This window comes from Anabrus simplex, chromosome 4 (assembly GCF_040414725.1).
Source record: "Anabrus simplex isolate iqAnaSimp1 chromosome 4, ASM4041472v1, whole genome shotgun sequence".
Classification (NCBI taxonomy): domain Eukaryota; kingdom Metazoa; phylum Arthropoda; class Insecta; order Orthoptera; family Tettigoniidae; genus Anabrus; species Anabrus simplex.
In genome coordinates this window covers 284,317,179-284,338,033 of record NC_090268.1, presented here as the reverse complement: position 1 = coordinate 284,338,033, position 20,855 = coordinate 284,317,179, and the positions used below count along the sequence as shown (strand labels likewise).

Below are 20,855 nucleotides of genomic sequence, written 5' to 3'. Positions count from 1 at the left end.
TACTGGTCATTCTCCCCAGTTGTATCCCCCGACCAAGAGTCTGAAGCTCCAGGACACTGCCCTTGAGGCGGTAGAGGTGGGATCCCTCGCTGAGTCCGAGGGAAAAGCCGAACCTGGAGGGTAAACAGATGATGATGATGATGATGATGAATAACACAAGCATACAAACAACCCAGAAAGAAGATGAGGAAGACAAAAACATGAAATAACCATTGTTGTAATACTGCAAAAAAAGGATGTAAAAAATTCAAAATTGTAAATAACTGTATATACTGAAAGATCAATAAAACACTTAGCCAAGAGGTCGAGACCCCCTCCCAACTCCTACACTAACACAAATCTCCATCCCTCTCTCCCCACCAATCTTCCAAACCCGCCAAATCTCCTGGCCAGAGAGAAGGCGTTACCTTCTAGGTGGCCAACCCCTTCCCAAGGGAAGGGGAATGAAAACTTCCCCCTTGATCCTTGCTAACGAAGTGCCTAATATATGTTAATAGGAGTGATTCTGCCTGTTTTGTTGATAAAAATGATTCCTGTATGGTTGGGGCTACTCTCTCGCGAGAATATGAGCATGATAATCTGTGTTTTCGGTGCGTCACGTTTAACTCTGTTATTACATCCCCCCATACATTACTAAAGTTCTGGGGAGGACTAAAAATAATATTTTACCCGCAGGTAGGTAGGTGGCTCTAGTTATTATCAGAGTGTGTATTGTCTCCACTGTTTATCTCGCCCAAGGTTGTGGGGTTAGGATGCAAGCAATTTACGTAGTGTCCCATGGGTCGAGTTTTATTGGGGGCCATTAAGTCCTTTAACGTTTGGATCTAGCCTAGGGGTTTGCTGAGGAGTAGGCAGGCTTTCTCTGTGTAGTTCGTGCAATATGCAGTTTATTGGAAATTTAAGACAGAACATAACATTCCGCAAAGAGAGTATTTCGAATGGAAATCTGTGCGTATCTCAAGTTTCAGATTTGAACATCGGCGGATAGAGAGACGTATGTGTGTACCATTTCATGTATATGTTCAATTTGCTTTACGTCTCACCGACACAGATAGGTCTTATGGCGACGATAGGATAGGAAGAGCCTAGGAGGGTGAAAAAGCGGCCCCAGCATTTGCCTGGTGTGAAAATGGGAAACCACGGAAAACCATCTTCAGGGTTACCGACAGTGGGGTTCGAACTCACTATCTCCCGGATGCAAGCTCACAGCTGCGTGGCCCTAACCTCACGGCCAACTCGCCAGGTGTGTACCATTTCAGGCGGGATTTATTTTCAGACTCTTAACAGGAATAATTTAGGATTTGTTTTTATTTATTCATTTATTTATTCTTGCTTTATCAGTCAGACTTCAGACTGAGTTGTTGGTCACGAAACCCCAAACATCTTAAGTTGAAGCAACACTACTGAGAGTGAACAGTAAAAATAATTGTTTTGGAAAGGGAGAGACAAAACCTATAATAGAAGTTCGTTTGTGTTGTAATACGTTAAACAACAATTTTTATCAGTACCAAACAAAGATGCCAAGTAATGTGAGTAACGGAAGTGTATGTCATATACAATGATAACATTTGTAATTAAAATAAGTTAACTCTACTGCCAAGAACAGCGACTACTCCTGTCTTAAGATGTAATCAGTTCTTTAGCATTGAGCAATGACTTTTCTCTCAAGAGGATGCAACACTATATTATGAATTTAATGGCCTAACGCTACTAGAAAATATTTCAGAAGAAAATCAATTTACGAGTCGCTGGTAATAACCGCGAGAGAGCTTTCTGTCCAGAGAGAAAATTTTAGTTATTTCCGGAGTCTGGGGAAGTAATGGAACTCGGTGATTAGATCCTGAGAATGAGGTTATGAAACTGCTGCCAGAGATGAGGGCCGTGCAGCGACATTGAAGCAACGAAGAATATTATTTCACTCGGCCGTTAATAAGTGGCTTATAATAATAATATAATAATAATAATAATAATAATAATAATAATAATAATAATAATAATAATAATAATATGATTGCATTTTAGTCCTACCAACTGCTTTTACTATTTTCAGAGACGCCGAGATGGCGGAATTTTGTCGCGCAGGAGTTTTTTCGTCCCAGTAAATCTTAAATTATTATTTATTGCTAGCGGTTTAAGATCGCACTAAAACACGAATTCGGCGACGAAATGATAGGGAAGAGCAACAAATGGGAAGGAAGCTCCTGTAACCTTAAATAAGATACAGTCTCAGTATTTGATGTGAATGGAAAGCCATCTTCAGGGATGCCGACTGTGGGTTGCGAACTTACCATCTCTCGAATGCAGTCTTACAGCTATTCGACAAGAACCATGCAACAAACTCGCACGGTGCCTGTAAATCTACGGACACAAGGTTGGCGTTTTTGAACACCTTCAAATACCAACGTACTGAGCCTGGATCGCACTCCCCAAATTGGGCTCTTGGGTTCGAATGACCAGTGTTTCTACCATCCGAGCCACTCGGCCCAGCACTTCACAGAACTAAAGAGTAGCATTTGGAAAAAGTGAAGAGAACTTACGACAATTTAGTACAGAGTTGTCCAACTTCTCAGTGCCAGAGAGCCATAGCTTCATCCTGGTAACAAATGTTTGATTTATAAAGCTAGGCTAATTATGAACAGGAAACATATTTTTTATAAAAACATCGTACATTTGTGGCACCTGCTTAAAAATATGTTCAGAAGAAACTTATTTGGCTTGCATCATGTACAGTGATTTTTTACTAAATTGTACCAATATTTCAAGAGGGAAAAATAACTGACCGTTTTAACTGTACTTAAATCTCTAAATTAACACGACGTAGAAGGAAACAATTGTATTTCAGTGTAAAAGTGGTAATTTAACTTTTATTTCGCTTTAATAGCATGTACTGGTTGGTAATTAAAAAGCATAGCATACAATTCAAGCTTCTTCACAGTAAATTATTGATGTTCTATGTGAAAACTTGGGCCGATCTGCTGCATTTTACCAAAGATTCGCCGTCCACTTCAATATTTGTGGTTGCAAGTCTCAGGAGGTGAATCAGTGAAGAATCGGTTGTTCAACTTCTGTAGCGGTTCTCGAAGAACTTCATTTTGAAAGAAGAAGAAGAAGTAGAAGCTTTACACATGTGTATGTACTGCCAAGCATCGATGGAAGACGTCACTTCGCAAATCGCACAGTTCAAGCTGAAGTGAAGGTTCTTGTTCCTCGATGTTGGCACCAAGAGGATTGATAAATAGTTGGATGTAGCATTTCAATTCTTCAAATTCTTTAAATCTGGTCATAATTTCTTCAATATTTGCAACGAATTCAGAAAATTTCAGTATCTCTTCACTTTAACATCTTGTGCTGGACGCCGGCGATTTGAAAAATGAGTAAGGTCATTTCTTAGTTTATTACGAAAGGCATTTATGCTTACCACCAAATCGGGCACCAACTGGTTTCTTCCCAGCAGTTTTAGGTTCAGTTCGTTCAGGTGACTGCACTCCGAAGAACGTGCTGTTTCCTTAAACACCCAATCGACTCTCGCATGCTAGCAATGTGCTGCCATACAATTTGACTAAATTGGTCTACAGCTGTCTTACACAATATCGTAGTCTCCCAAAAGGCTCCAAGCGACCACCAATAAATAAACAATAATACAATACGACCACAAATCGCGACGTATTTATTTGATACGCTCACTCTGCGTTATGTGACGTTCAGACCTAGAGCCACCGTGCCTAGAACAATGGGAGTAAAATGCAAATCATTTCAAAGTAAATCTGCCTTGTGAAACTCAAGACACCATGGGTCCTTCGTGGTGCTGGGATATTAATGACAGCAGTGTACCTGCAGATATACACTCAAAATTGACTAAAAGAGGGAAGAAACTTCGTCCAATCACCATATATTAAGAGTTTCAACATTTATGAACTCACCTTGTATTTACTACCATATGGAACTCATCCCCGAGTCTAATAATAATGTTATTAGCATTACGTCCCACTAACTACTTCTAAGGCTTTCGGAGACACCGAGGTGCCGGAATTTAGTCCCGCAGGAGTTCTTTTACGTGCCAGTAAATCTACCGAAACGAGGATGACGTATTTGAGCACCTTCAAATACCACCGCGCTGAACCAGTTTCGAACCGGCCAAGTTGAGGTCAGAAGACCAGCGACTCAACCGTTTGAGCCACTCAGCCCGGCTTTCCAAATCTTGTAACAAATCTGAATAATTAGTATATCAATTGACTAAGATTATTAAGATTTAAAACGTTGATATCAACTTACATTAGAATTAATGCTGAATTACTTATTTCCGATTAATTATTACAACTGATATTACTGGTTAATTATTTATGCATACTCTAATGTATAATATGCCAATATATGCGTTACACTTCCAAACACGGAACTTGATAGCATCCGTCGCTTAATTTCGGCCAGTATCCACTATTCGGGAGATAGTAGGTTCGAACTCCACCACGGTCGGCAGTCCTGAAGATGGTTTTCCGTGGCTTTCCATTTTCAAGCAAGGTAAATGCTGAGGCAGTACCTTAATTAAGGCCACGGCCACTTCCTTCCCACTCCTAGCCCTTTCCTGTCCCATCGTCGCCATAAGATCTATCTGTGTCAGTGCAACGTAGGGCAACTTGTAAAAAACGACTTCTGTACAACAACAATCTAGTGATTAGTATACCACGTTTTTGTAGCACGCATATAGTCTTCTTCGCTCAATGTTTCAAAACTGAAGCGGTAAATAAAAAAATACAAAAATGTATAAATTAATAAAAAAGAAGAAGAATGAATAAATTGAGGGCAGATTAGGAACAATAGTGTCATGACTGCTCACAGACTGTGTTCAAACCTGTCTGCATGCAGCTGCTGACTGAAGAGATTGAACGTGCAAAGCGAAGTGAAAGTGAAAGGCGAGCTGTGAATCAGGATTATCGCCGTCTCAGGTAACACCAGCGAGCCGAACTACCTGCTGTAAGGACAGAGACTTTGTAAATAGACAGCAGTTAGTGGAGTGTGGTTATTCATGGTTGAATATAATTGTGCGAATGTGTGTGCACTAACAGGGTCATTCTGAATTAAATTAGATGGATCAGACAGTGTTCTATTAGTAACAGTATGATCAGGTCGTTTTTCACGTAAACAATTCACCGGAACTCTGGGTTTGTGTTTTTATTAAACCAGTTTTATCATGAACAAGAGCATGATTTTATAAAAATGCTACAAGTCATCCATAACACTAAAAATCCTCTTTTTCTGCTTGAAAATGTGTGTTCGATACATCAAAGATGTCCCGTAAGGTCGAACATCCCAAGCTATTCAATGGAATATTCAGCCATTGGGCTGTAGTTTGCCTGGCAGCATTGCAAATTTGTTCAAATAAGTAACCACAAAGCGCTCGACGCAATGAGCAGCTTCGATCCGATGCGGTTCAAACTTAACCAACATCCATTGTGGTGAAACACCACCATTATTCTTTTCTTAAGGACCAAGTACATTCGCCTAGAGCGGTCGCAAAAGTTTGGAGAGACTAAAGGAGAAAAATGCCTGATACAACAGTGGTTGTTCTTAAGTGATTGTGAGTTCAGGAGAGACACTGTACGGTACAGATCATGTGCAAAGATGAGAGCAAAACGCTGTTGACGGTTACTGTCTATTTATATATATATTTACAATTTGCTTTACGTCACACCGATTCAGATAAACGGCACCGATGGGATAAGAAAGGGATAGGAGGGGTAAGGAAGCGACCGTGGCCTAAATTACGGTACAGACCCGGCATTATTTGTCTGGTGAGAAAATGGGAAACCACGGGAAACGATCTTTAGGGCTGCCGACAGTGGGGTTCGAACCCACTATCTCCCGAATGCAAGATGATAGCTATACGACCTAAACTGCACAGCCACTTGCTCGGTGGTTATCAAGGGAAGTGCAAGTAGATAACCATCACGAGTAAAAGACGTGAGTAGGGTGTAATAACCGACGGGGCTGCGCTTCAAATCTCGCAAAAAGTACGTTCCTGTGGTGCGGATTCCGTGTAAAACTGGATGTCTCGAGGCTATAATTACGATATAAACTTTCACGGAAAATCACAAGCTTGACTTTTTAAAAGACGTCATAATAATAATAATAATAATAATAATAATAATAATAATATACTTTTTCTTTCTTCCCGGGCTTTTCCCCATTACTTGGTGTCGGCACGAGGTGGTGGATTTGGCCACGTTTTACGTTCGGATGTCCTTCTTGACGTAAACTCTACGTGGGCGTGTGTACACTATATTTTATTATTGCATGTTTCTGTAACGGTTGGTTGTGTGGTTTAATGTATGTAAATAAAGACGTGTGCGTTTAGATGAACACAAATACACAGTCCCCCGAACGGGGAAAATTAACCAGATGCGGCTAAATCCCCAGCCTACCCGAGAATCGAACCTGGGACCTTCTAAGGCGATATTCCGTTACGCTGACCATTCATCCGCGGAGTCTAATAATAATAATAATAATAATAATAATAATAATAATAATAATAATAATAATAATAATAATAATGCTCCCTTCAGTAACTTTTGGACTTACGAGACAGCATAACTCCAGAATTTCACTCTGGAAGAGGTATATTTTACCATATCAGTAAATATCGATGGCCGAGAACGAAAGTTACAATTCAAAATCCATGATTTTTCAGAAGAGTTCAAAGTTTTAGCAGTTTACATCATTGCCTCTCAAATATTTGTTACACATTTTTTATGATTTATTATAATCTGGAAAAGGGGTAGGCCTAGAACTCAAAATGTACCCCTTCGAATTTAAGCAAAGCGACTAATGTCAGAACAATGAAAACCGTTAGAAGTGCTTCCTAGCATGAGTGCGTTGGATTTTATGTTCTAACACTTTCGGAGTGTGTAGAGGTCGAAGCGATACATAGAGGGTATAATCTCAAAAATGCATTTTTCGAGTTGTAATCTTCCGTTCTCAGTCATCGTTATCTTGACATAGATCGCTCTCATTTAGGCAATCTTAAATGTCAATAGATTGCAAAGGAGTCGGAACGGTACAGAGTTGGTCCTTCTAAAGGTTGCCACCAATCATAACCACCTATGAGACGTTCGAAATAAAATTTCAACAAATTAGGTCGTGTTTAGTACATATCGAAGCGATGTTAAGTACAGATAGAGCATCCGACGAGAAATATTCTCCTCCTCCTTGCGTTTGTGGTGGAATCCTGATTTTTGGCTTTCTGTCACCACTTGGCAAGGTTGTACGGCTGTGATCTTCAAGTCGTTGTATAGTAGCCTATAGTACGCCAACGCTCTTCCAGTCTTCCTACTGAGTGTTTTCCATCCTTTCCATAGCCTAACCTCTCTCCGCGACTGACGTTGTATGAGCCCTAAGTACTAGTCCGTATCGTCGTAGCACGCTTTCCCTCAACATAACTGCGACTCCATATCGCCAAAGCATTTCATCACTGATGACATTAACATGGAGTGTAAGCTAATATGTCCGACGGAGCATCGTTGTTTCCATGGCGATGTTCAACTTCTTGGTTGAAAACCAAGCATTCTAACGTATACTAGTAATTTTTCTAACAACTAAAGCAGGTCTGAGCATATTTTGGCACCCGTGCGAACCCATGTTTTTCTGCCCCGCACCACACCATGGTCTAATTTAAGGCAGTCAAGAAGAACAAGCCATTCCGAGGGCCTTGGAATACCCCCAACCCGGCCTTCCGGAATATTTTGAAAATTAGGCATATAAGAAGCGCTTTCAGCTTATTTTATATTGATTTTGTTTTAATAAGCTTTAGCGAATAAACTTGATTAAACTCATTTACATAATGGGGTTGATTAAAAACCAAGTCGATAATTAAAATGTAAATCAATTCATTAAACATATTGTTTCATGTCATCTCTGACCCTACGTTGGAATTCAACACTGGCTAAGAAAGCAGATTGTACAGTTTATACAGTTTGCATGATATAGGCTAATAATTTATTAACTAATTAATAATTTTTAGTTATTTGAGGCATTTTCCGACTTAATTTTTTTAATATCAGAGGAAAATATATCAGCAGAAACTGGGAAAAATCATATTTGCTAACCGGTGCTACTGACGCTTTTATTTTTACGCCCCATCTGGCACGCACCCTGTGCGGTCGCACGGATCACCTTGGGCCGGTTCTGCTGACAATTCCCAGATATTTTAATGTGTATTAGGAACATGTATTCTAACATCTGTACGATCTCTTTTCCAATATTCCTTCCTACAAAACTTCTCGAAACCTTAGCTCTGAGAATACACCACAGTCTTTTCTAAATTTATAAATGTTACTATCATATCCTTGTCATAGCCTATTCCCCAAGAATTTTCGTGTTTTGTCTCATAATGAGAATGAGTTAAACGACTGTTTATTCACTTTCGAAACTATTCCGTTTTGAAGTTGCATTTCCACGTGATCTCTGAATTATTTCCAGTATTATTTCCTTGGTGTTGGCTACCCATTTAATGCCACACAAACAATCTTTGGTTTTCTGCGCCTCTGGAATATGAAAACGCCAGGACTGAGGAGTCACGACCTCTTCTGTTACTATTCACTAAGACGCATTTGTCTAAGAATCGTAAGCAACTTCCGATGGAATTTTTAAATACTTATCTCTCTTAGGTAATTCCCGTGAATTTCTTCTTGATATCAGCGGATATTTGCTATAAAAGTTTGAAGTAAATCTCTTAAGTACTAGAATAAATACAAAGATTATTGCATAATGTTTTACTAGGCCTACATAGGTATTGGGGGATATTCAACATATATAACTGAACTGTAAGACTGAATAAATTACATTCATGTTCTCTGACTTGTTATATACACTACACGAACGTTTTCATTTGAGTGTTTCTGAAGTATACAAACTTCAAGTTAATTTTTCAACATTGTGATGAATGTTTTCTTTTCGATTACGAAGTCATGAATATGTCACTTTAAAAAGAGTTTGTATGCCATTTTGACCCTATGTTACAAATATTTGACATAAAAAGTGAAACGTTAGAACAGTTGAAAGATCGATGTATTTTACATAAGACAGTAAGCTGGGATTGAAGAAAGCAGCTTTCAATGAAATCAATCATTTATAACAAAATGTAATTAATACTGGTATTACAGATTTAAGGTACAACCCTGACAGGAATATAATCGTGATTCTTCTATAATTATGATAACTGACGCCTTCTTATCGCCTTTCCTGAAAACTGGTCATAATTTCTAGAATCTATTTATCTTCCTATATAGTCTTGATTAGTATGTATGCCAACTGCAATCCGAATGCCTTAATCATTTCTATTGCAACTTCATCTATTCCCATGGCTTCTCCCAGTTTAATCTTTTTAACTACCAGTTTCACCGCTCGCATGGTAATCTCAAAGCTTGATTTCCTTTTAAACGGATACTTGAATGACTTTCTGGGAAATATATACGGAGCGCGGCACCAGCCGACAAATGCAAGAAAGACAGCTAAAAAAAAATTAAAATATAGTTTCAAACACTATGTTACGGGAGGCTGAACTAACAGATTTCTAGTCTTTCAAATCAGTCATAAATTTCAGGCTGTGTAATCGAACCTAGGATATCCCGAAGTGAAGCTAAGGCACTAATGCCTAGAGCACGGTAGGAAAATTATTCAGACTTTTATCTACTTCTGTTATGATAACACTGAATTGAAATTAATAGAAATATCAGGGCACTTGTTTGTCATTAATTAATTTTTTTTAAAAAAAGCAAGAATGCATGCAGACTTTCGGGTAGTATCGCCATGTACCAAAAAGTACGATTTTTCTTTTTCGGAGAAAAATATGTCTTATAACAATAGGAAAGCGAATTATCCCTGGTTTTGATTCCCAACAATTGGTGTCTCTAAAGTGAAAACAGTTCTTCCGAAGCGTTCGTTTTACTACACTGAAAATCCACAGCCTGTTTCCAGTCATTCGACCGGGTCAGGAATGTAATGAATGAAGCCGCCATCTAGCAGCGAGGATAGGAATTGTGTCGGCTGCGGAAGTCTGTCGCACCCCTCTGGGGCAATGATTAATAACTGACGGTGAAATGAAATTATACTGGAGAGTGTTGCTGAAATGAAAGATGACAGGAAAAACCGGAGTACCCGGAAAAGAACCTGTCCCGCCTCCGTTTTGTCCGGCGCAAATCTCGCACGGAGTGACCGGGATTTGAACCACGGAACTCAGTGATTAGAGGCCGGCGCGCTGCCGCCTGAGCCACGGAAGTTCGCTCGTTTTACTACAATCATTATGAATTAAAATTCTATGCATAGATCTTTACGCATGCTAACTCAGAAAATAAAATAAAGTTCCCTCAGGCGGTTTTAGAAATTTCAAAGGGGAAGAACGTAAGCAAGTCGTTTTACGAGACTCTTGACATGCAGGGCTGGGTAGCTCAGGCGGTGGAGCGCTGGCCTTCTGAGATGAAGTTGGCAGGTTCGATCCCGGCCCACTGCGATGGTATTTGAAGGTGATCAAATACGACATCCTCGTGCCGGGACAAAATTCCGGCACCTCGGCGTCTTCGAAAACCTAAGGTGCGTACCGAAAACCATAAAAGTAGGTAGTGGGACGTAAAAGCAAAAACATATTTATTTATTTATTGAGTTTTGACATTGCGATCACTGCCGCGGGTCTTTCAGCCTTACTTGGAATCTAAAATACTAGGACGTGATTTTTCATTTCATTTACATATGGCCGGGATGAGAGGCTCAGACGTTTGCGGCGCTGGATTTCTGACCCCAGCTTGGCAGGTTCGATCTTGACTCAGTCCGGTGGTATTCGAAGTTGCTCAAATACGCCAATCTCGTGTCGGTAGATATACTGGCACGTAAAAGAACTGCTGTGAGACTAAATTCCAGTACTTCGGCGTCTCCGAAAACCGTAAAACGTAGTTAGTGGGACGTAGAAACATATCATCAACGTCATCATCATCACTTCCACATACACTGGCCTGGATTCGAACATCGGCCGCTTAGATCAGAAGCCAATAGCTATGTCACGAAGCTCCTTGAAAGAGGTAGCAAATATTTTGGGTGGCGCTCAGCAATGCTAGTCACTTACCTTAAGTAGACAAGGATTGAGAAATTCTCGTTCCTGCAGTTGGTCTACGCGATGCGATCACCGCAAGTGTTTTGAAGCTCAGTGTACACACGACAGGGACAGCGAGATGTTACTCCAGAAAGCACACACACTAACAATTCACATATAAGAGAGCACAGCACATTCACAACACACACAACTCAACACGAGGAGAAAGATGTGCTCAGTCGAGTGTGATGCTAGCAGGTCACTCTTCAGGAAGGGCTGTTGTTAAGATTCACGAGGCCAGTCTTCTCCGGAGGAAACACAAATCAAAGAACACACAGTACGTGCTCACCAGGCTACCGGATGCGATTTACGTCACGAGATGACGCGGCCGGGAGCGAGAAGTTCATATGCCGGGCATATGTCAAGAACTGTCCGCCAGGATACAAGCGAGACCGTGGCTCGTAGCGTACTGTGGAGGGGGCCCTATGACTCACCTCTTCATTCCTTACTGGTTAAGAACAGCATGAGAGGGGGAGCCCTGCGGGCGGACCGGTCCAACGCACAGTAACGAGTTTGATTAGAAACCAACCAGAATATCCCGCGTTCGCACATTCAAAGAAAGAGAGCTTCTTGCTGCCGCTCTGTGACGTACTAGTAATCAGCCTCGTGAAGCCTTCAAGGGACGATACAGGTTATAGAAGGTGGTGGTGATTATTATTATTATTATTATTATTATTATTATTATTATTATTATTTTGCTAGTGGCTTTACTTCGCACCGACACAGATATGTCTTATGACGACGTTGGGAAAGTCCTAGGAGTTGGAAGGAAGCGGCCGTGGCCTTAATTAAAGTACAGCGCCAGCATTTGCCTGGTGTGAAAATGGGAAACCACGGAAAACCAACTTCAGGGCTGCCGACAGTGGGATTCGAACCCATTATCTCCCGGATGCAAGCTCACAGCCGCGCGTCCCTGACCGCACGGCCAACTCGTCCGGTGATTATTTTATCAAAAATAAAATACGACTGGGCAACCAACACTGGTCAGAAGAGGAAAATTAAGAGATCCGACACTCAGAAAAATGAAAGTATCGTTAAAAGAAAGACAAGAGCCACAGAGAGCGTGAAAATAAAAAGACTCTAGGCCTCGCAAACCTAATATCGTCAGTGGCGGAACAGAACAAGAGCTGACCAAGGGAGATCAGATAGGGAAGATGAAAATAAGGAGTCTAGCACAAGTAGGAGGAAGCAATGCTAGACTTAGCTGGAGAGCCCGTGGTTGCCAACCCACGTTCCCAAGTTGAGAACCACTAGGATTCCCTTTCTGACACATTATACTGTACGGCAGTAGGGAATACCACGGATGTGTTCTACCACCCCTACGCACAGAAGCAGCCCAAATCAATAAGAATAATAAGTCGATGAAGCCTACAACTTGAAGGAAAGTTTACCAGACGAAATGCATATCGATGCAAAAATGAGGCGCATTTCTAAAGTAATTAAACCCCTTACACGCCCTGCGAATTGCTATAAATTTTAAGACAATGTCAAGAGTGTTGTCCCAGAGGACTTCTTTAACTCTAACCATCAAAAGTGTAAAACAGTTACAGAAACTAGAGGTCATCTGGACAAAGAGACTAGGCTCAGGGACTTATAAACGGAGAAAGGTACCACATAACCAACGAAGAAACTACACCTTCAACAACAACCATCAATGTAGGCCATCATCAAAACGCTCCGTTTCTATGAACAGATAGAAAGATGGAAGAATCAGGACTAAGTAGCATAATTCACAGAGCCAACTCACGTGAAAAACAACAAGGCTTTGGTACAAATAGATTAGACAAGATCGGAAAACTTTCAACATCCCTGAAATACTAACCAACTGAGTTAACGAGAGTTCTAAGTGATCCTTGTTTGGTGTAGAGAGGTTGCGAAACCACTTTTTACCACACTCTCTTCAGTACCCTTTCTTCGTGTCGAGTACAACAGACGATTTGGCAACTCCGGCTAGAATAGACGAGGTATAAAGCTCTAATAGAGACCGGACTGTCAGCGGAGGGTAGTGGTGTGAGGCGAGGTGGCTAGTGTTTTGTCCCAAAGTATAAGTTTTCCACCGCTATAAGCCTCCTTATCAGTCCTGGTCAATCTCATGGCAGGACAAATACCACCAGTGCTCCAAAGTAGCACGTCCTGAAGCCCTATATGCATCCGAGTGCTCACACCGTGAGATAGAGAGGAACCAAATACATGAAAGTCAGTTCCTACAAAGATCCTCGCTCATGTCAAAATTTTGTAGGCGAATTTATCTTGAGCTGAAATGCAGAGCTGTAGCCCTACTCTAAATTTGTAAAGCTACCACCTTCCCGTGTTTTATGGCCACCTTTGTCAAATGCCTCACGCCCGAATATCACGAAAAATTCCTGATCTTCTCATGACTTCGAACGGTACCGCTGCATGGGCAATTGAAGTGAAGGAGGATATGATCGGAGCACCTGAGGCAATGTTTTTAATGTCTGCTATAAATTTAAAGAGGAGTGTATTGTCCCAGAGGACTTACTTAACGTGCCGGAAGCCCACAAGGGGATGGCACATTTAACATTTAAACACCCTCAAATGCCCCCATCTTCACACGGTAGAACACGTCATCTAGGGAACGCCGAATATTAAGATTATTATCGTAAGGATGAGTGCATTTTAATGGAAAGAGATTGAGGTATTTTCTTGGAAATTTAGGGCTCTTTAACACCTTGGATTTGTCCTACATTGATACTATACCATTTAATGAATAATAAATAATGTTATTGGCTTTACTCCTACTAACTACTTTTCGAATTTAGTTCCGCAGGATTTCTTTTATGTGCCAGTAAATCTACCAACACGAGGCTGACGTATTTGAGCACCTTCAAATACCAACGGACTGAGCCTGGATCGAACCCGATAAGTTGGGGTCAGAAGGCCAGCGGTTCAACCGTCTGAGCCGCTCAGCCCGGCCAATTTAATGAACAGTATGCCATCAATGTCAATATGAATTTCGAATATTGACAGAACTGACTGATCTCAATGGAAAATTTTACGAATCTTATCTCAACAGGAAAGCAAATATATTTATCAGAGCTGCATGCCACGCATGTCGAGCGCATGTTTTCTAAGTAATTAAGAAAATGAAAAAATCGAAGTAAAAACAGCGTCTCCTTTTTTTACGTAAAACAGACGTAGAATTCGGATAAAACAGCTTATCACCTGAGAAGTGCTTTTATAAATGAAAATAATTAGTAATATTTTTAAATGTTCTACGTCTTACATCCCACCAACAACTTTTGCGGTCTTCGGAGACACTGATGTGCCGGGTTGGTTTCCGCTGGAGTTCTTTTACGAGCCAGCAAATATACCGACATGAGGTCGGCGTACTTGAGAACTTTTGAAACACTACTTGACTAAGCTAGGGTCGAAGCGGCCAATTTGGACTCAGAAGACCAGCGCGTCTACCGTTCGAGCCACTCAGCCCGATCTTTTGGATGGTGAAGAGGAAAAAAAAAGAGTTGAGTTGTGCTAAAAAGGCGAGTGTGACGTAGACTTCAACACAGACATTTATTTCCATTTAAATTTGGAAGAAAATTGTATAAAGGTTACGGTTCGTCCATATGGCCGCATTGTTAAGGAGTTGCGAGCCTGTCCCTTATCGGAAGGTCCTGGGTTCGATTCTCAGTCCGCTCAGGGATTTTTACCTGGATCTAAGGTCTAGTTGAAGACCCACTCAGTCTACGCGAGTACAATTGAGGAGCTATTTGGCAGCAAGATAGCGGCCTCGGTCTAGAACAGGGCCTCTCAAACGCCCAAAATCTCACGCGTGCAGAGCGAGGCGCAAGAGCTCCGTGCACTGTGCATCGGTGCCGCTCGGTATGGCTCGGATCAACGCTTCGTCTCTGGGCTACTCGGCTATGCTCGGCTATACTCGGCTATGCTCGGCTCAACTCAGCCCGGATTTGGAGCGCTACGGCGCAAGTGGGGGAGAGGGAGACAGGCGGAGCGAGCGAGAGAGGCGTGAGGAAAGAGAGAGTTAGCGCTATTGCTCCAAATCGAGGAGTGGGGGTCTGCACTCTGGTCAACCAAGCCAAGTCGTCTTTTGCACCGTGCACAGTGCATGCACCCTGAGAGGCCCTGGTCTAGAAAGCCAAGAACAACAGCCGAGAGTAAGATTTGTCGCGTTGATCACGCGTTACCTTACGATCTTCAGCCTTTCGGACTGAACAGCGGTCGTTTGGTAGGCCACGGCTCATCAGGGCTGTAGCAAAACGGGGTTTAGTTTCAGTTTACTGCGTTCATACTAATTATTATTATTAATGGCCGAGCGAGTGGCTGCGCGGTTCAGGTCGCATAACTGTCAGTTTGCATTCGGGAGATAACGGGTACGCTGAAGATGGTTTTCCGTCATTTCCCATTTTCCTACCAGGAAAATGCTGTAACTGTACCTTGATTAGGCCACGGACGCTTCCTTCCCACTCCTAGCCCTCTCCTATCCCATCGTCTCCAAAACACATATGTTTCGGTGAGACGTAAAGCAAATTGTCATTACAATAGTATTATTTAGTGATGTCATATTTATAGTATTTGTACAGGGGTACACCTTCACCGGCCAATCAAACTGCGCGCCTTCTATAAGGCCATCACTAACTGGAACTGATGTTAGGCTAGATTCTTCGGTTTTCAATTGTTAGATGTCTCTACCATCGGTCTAAGTGCCAACTCTGACAGGATCAACGATAATTCATTCTTAAGGGAAAAGTGATTTTTACTATTGGCTAACCTTAGTTTTTAAAGATTGTTTTGTTCATGTATCAAAGCTATCTACACTTATCCTGCTTCCTTCTTCAATAACTATCAACCAATCAGAAATTTGTAAATATTTTTGCTAGCCAATTAAAATTGGGGGGTGTGTACTGAAACCCAGCCTATCTGTCGAGAGTTCTGGAACTTTCCCTTCAAAAATACTATAAAAGCTGGGCGTTTTAGGGCCGCACCGTATTGTTACCTACATCGCTATAGTTTAGTGCATGCGGCGTGTTCTTCGGGGGGCAGGGGCCGCGGTCGGTGTTCGAAAGGCCCAACAACTCAAGGTGACATAATGTTCATAACATGTGATAGCTCCGGCAGATAGCTTGAGGGGAAGGTTTCAAACCTCTTATTTTATGTAAATTTCTAAACCTGGTGATTTAAATGTGGAATTTTCGGCCGGTCTGAGGACTCTGTTCTATTCCTTATTGTGAACTATGTAATGTAAGGGAAGAAAAAGTTATTACCCTCTGTTGATTTCCATTCAACTTGGTATGGGGTGACCAAGGTTTCTAATCATCTAAAATTCTTAACACACTTTCGGAATTCAATGTTTCTCATTTAATCACCTCAGCCTAGAATAGGCTTAGCCTCTGTATCTTTGGGCCATAAGCCCAAATAGGGTTTTAAAATATTCTAGGAGTGCAGGTGTTTCGCCTCCTAGCCTTTTGTTCATGGTCACTCATGTTCAACATATTTCTTTTTAAATTAAGGCCATTTAGTATGGGCTCTCATTGCCCTTGTTAATGTTTCTGGAATAGAAAATGAAAAACTGTTGAGCAGAAGATTAGCCCAAACTTAGGGCTGCGTGACTGTAAATTACTTATTTGAAGATTGTTAGGTATAATCTCGTGTGCTGTAAGAAACTCATGCCTCTGGGAGGCTGGATTATATTAACTTTTTGAGCTCGAACTCCTAGGCTATGTAAATTAGTGGAGCAAACATGCTCTTATAAAACAGTGTACCTGTTCAAGAGCTATAATGCTCATTCCCTTGTACATTATCATGTTGATATTTCTCTCAAGTTTTGTACCTGATATTTTGGATTTTAAGTCTGTGTTATTGGAGCTGACAAACTCATTGTAAGTAGTTATTGTTAATTTAAATCTTCTATTTGTCAAATTTTAAATTAATAAAAGGAAATAAATTTCGTTGTGTTAACTTATGTTTAAGTTAATTCCTTGTCCCCCCATTCACCCCGACAGTTCCTTACACCTCTGTGATCCATGAAATTTCCTTAACAGTATTACTTAAGGATTTCGAACTGTTTTGAAGAGTTTCAGTTTACAGCACAGCGGCACTGGTGTTCGTTATCCGCCGGCGTTCATAAGCAGATGCAAGAAGGGGAGAGATATCAAAGACTTTGTAGTTAACTTGTCATCGATTGTGAAGCGAATGATAGACATTTCGCGATAGAATTTTAAATGGAGAGTCACATCCGTGTGGATTGGATTTGACATAAAACTGCATGCATGTTACCTTGCATTTGTTTGTTCGAAAGAATCAGCTTTACGTCGCACCGACACAGATATGTCTTATGGCGACGATGGGATAGGAAAGGCCTAGGAGTGGGAATGAAGCGGCCTTGGCCTTAATTAAGATACAGCCCCAGCATTTGCCTGGTGTGAAAATGGGGAAACTACGGAAAACCATCTTCAGGATTGCCGACAGTGGAGTTCGAACCCACTATCTCCCGCATGCAAGCTCACAGCTGCGCGCCCTTAACCGCACGGCCAACTCGCCCGGTGCATTTATTTGTTCTTATGCCAGAAGTTAGTTTTATGGAAGATAGGGCATTATTACTTTTTTCAGGCGCCTCCAATGGAGATGACGTGCGTATACCTATTTAACGATATAAAAGTCCTCCTGCCAATCTTAAACATCTGGCATTACCGCGAATCGAACCCGGACCCCCGAGGACGGCAGATAATAGCACAAACCGTTACACTACGCGTGTGGACAATATTACCTCTTATGATCTAAAGTTATGATAAATTGTGTTAACACTGTTACTGTACCTGACACATATTATAGATGTATAATAAGAGAGAGAGAGAGAGAGAGAGAGAGAGAGAGAAGGAAGTTGGTGAGCAGGGTTACAGATTTAGGTGTCCAATACATTCAGTTAATTACAGATATACGTAGATGTATAATAAAAAAGAGATAGATAGATAGATAGATAGATAGATAGATAGATAGATAGATAGATAGATAGAGAGAGAGAGAGAGAGAGAAGGAGACGTTGGTAAGCATGGTTAGATATGTACCCATACATTACGTTCATTTAGTAATTAAATCACAAATGATCTATTACTTGAATAAGGGTTATGTATAGTAATCGAGACGGGCTGAGTGGCTCAGCGGTTGAGGAGCTGGCCTTCTGACCCCAACTTGGCAGGTCTGATCCTGACTCGGTATGGTGGTATTTGAAGGTGCTTAAATACGTCAGGCTCATGTCGGTAGATGTATTGGCACGTAAAAGAATTCCTGCCTGACTAAATCCCGGCGCCTCGGCGTCTCTGAAAACTGTACAAGTAATTAGTGGGACGTAAAGCTAGTAGTAGTAGCAGTAGTACAATAGAGACCCCCTTCTTAATATATAAATAGGCCTCATCTGTTCTCATATAACGAATATATGTTATAATATACACTAAATGAGAATTATTAGATAAATGACACCCAAACAATATAAATAAGCGATGGGCGTGAACGCCAGTCAGTTGGAATTCCCCAAAGGCGGCAGCGGCTAGAATACCGGCCTATGTAGTGGGATTTTTGAAATGGAAAATTATGTCCCAGTATTTCAGATTCCGTGCAAAACTCGAGGTCCCGTGACTATAATTGCTACATCAAAAGTAATCTAAAACTGAAGACTAGTTCGCTTTCTTTATTTTCGGATTTTTTCCACCCTTCAAATGTCCGGCTACATATCCGGTTCTGAACCCGCAATCATGAGATCTGGAGACCGGCTCTCTAACTTGGTCGATAGAGAAATCTTTTTTTTTTTTTTTGCTAGGGGCTTTACGTCGCACCGACACAGATAGATCTTATGGCGACGATGGGATAGGAAATGCCTAGGAGTTGGAGGGAAGCGGCCGTGGCCTTAATTAAGGTACAGCCCCAGCATTTGCCTGGTGTGAAAATGGGAAACCACGGAAAACCATCTTCAGGGCTGCCGATAGTGGGATTCGAACCTACTATCTCCCGGATGCAAGCTCACAGCCGCGCGCCTCTACGCGCACGGCCAACTCGCCCGGTAGAGAAATCTAGTATAATTAATACATACAGATACTAATGTGTTTTTAATAGCATTCTTAATTCATTTATTTGAACTTTAAATGGTTGAAAGATGTCAATAATGACAAGTTCGCGTGACTATTACAGCCGGACGCAGCCCTTGTAACGCACACCCTCCGCTGAGGGAGGGCGGCGTGAGCCGTTTATGGGAAGTTGCGTGTCGGTGTGGGGGAGGATAATGCCGTGTGTAGAGCTGCAGAATGTTGGCGACAGTACTAACAACCGAGCTAAGGGAAATAACCTTTTAGGATTAAAGTTCAATGATCCAGCCGGGAATCGAACCCAAGGCTCCGGGCAAAGATGTTAGCGATAAATTTACTAATATTTTTCTAGGAATATTATTAGATTTCTGTCTTAATGATTCCTGAAGTGAACACAGCACAATGGCATAACTGAAGGGCGTCATAGCCAAGTGGGATCGTCTCTGGCATCCCACCAATACGGCAATGATTTGAATCCCACCCAATGAAAAGTTGTGATTACGATTTCACAAAAAACTGGAGCTCTCGAGACTATGACCATGGCATCAACAGTCAAGCAAAGTTACAAGCTCTTTTTCTATAATAATGAGATTATGGTGGTGGTGCTCATTGTGTTAAGGGGAATAATCTCCAGTGTTCTAACTGTATTCTAGTAGGGTGTTAGCTAAGGTCCTAATAAGTCCTAATATAGATATATATTGCCAGTGGCTTTACGTCGCACCGACTCAGATAGGTCTTATGGCGATGATGGGAGAGGAAAGGCCTAGGAGTTGGAAGGAAGCGGCCGTGGCCTTTATTAAGGTACATCCCCGGCATCTGCCTGGTGTGAAAATGCGAAACCACGGAAAACCATCTTCAGAGCTGTCGACAGTGGGATTCCTAGCCACTATCTCCCGGATGCAAGTTTACAGCCGCACGGCCAACTCTCCCGGTAAATAAATATCTAAACATTTCTGAAAGATCGCTGAAACTAGTGCAAAGTACTTCAAAACAGTATAAAGCATAAATGGCTTCCGTAGAGTAATTGTTAAATACGTAAGTTTAGAGTTCATGAATAACGGAGAGCTTCGGTAACAGGTCGATTGACGAGCTCAAATATAACTGTGCTATTTATAATTAGCCTAAGATGATCAACTTCTCGACTGATTGAAATAATTTATTAAAGGTGATATATGAAGGTTGTGAGTGTAGTCGCAACATCGAACTCACATGCACACTTCTATCTCATACCGTCAAAGGAATCACGACGAAATCGTGAACCTAGTATCAGCTGTGTAGCAGCCGTTGGTTGCCATCAGCGAGGTGATGGGGCGGCCAGCTGCTCGGAGCACAGATGGAACACCAGGAAATCTGATGCCTCTGAAGGTTTTTCTTTTCAGCAAGTTAGTGTCACAAAGACTCATGTCACAGTTATGCGGGGGATGTTATAAGAATTTTCCAATGCTCTTTATACAAGATGATGATCACTTCTACCACACGGCACGCTATTGTCTGCAAGGTACAACGTGGATTATCCTGTAGGACATTTGGTAGTTTGCGCCGTATAGCCAGATGCAGGTGGTGCGTTGTAGTGACAGTGTCAAAAAGCAGCGCGTCATAATTAACGACAACACTTTCATTGTCGTACGATACTATCAGAATTATTTTCATCAACGTAGGTTCCTGCTGCA

The 20,855-nt window shown here is 41.6% G+C and overlaps 1 protein-coding gene across 1 annotated transcript in view; it reads right to left on the bottom strand.

Annotated features, from left to right (window-relative positions):
- Positions 1-11,518, bottom strand: part of Dg (Dystroglycan) — a 532,981-nt gene extending 521,463 nt beyond the window's left edge. Inside the window, exon 1 of the mRNA XM_067145542.2 lies at positions 11,108-11,518. The gene's annotated coding sequence lies outside the window, so the exon portion shown is untranslated. The remainder of the gene's footprint in view (positions 1-11,107) is intronic.
- Positions 11,519-20,855: the final 9,337 nt, after the last annotated feature.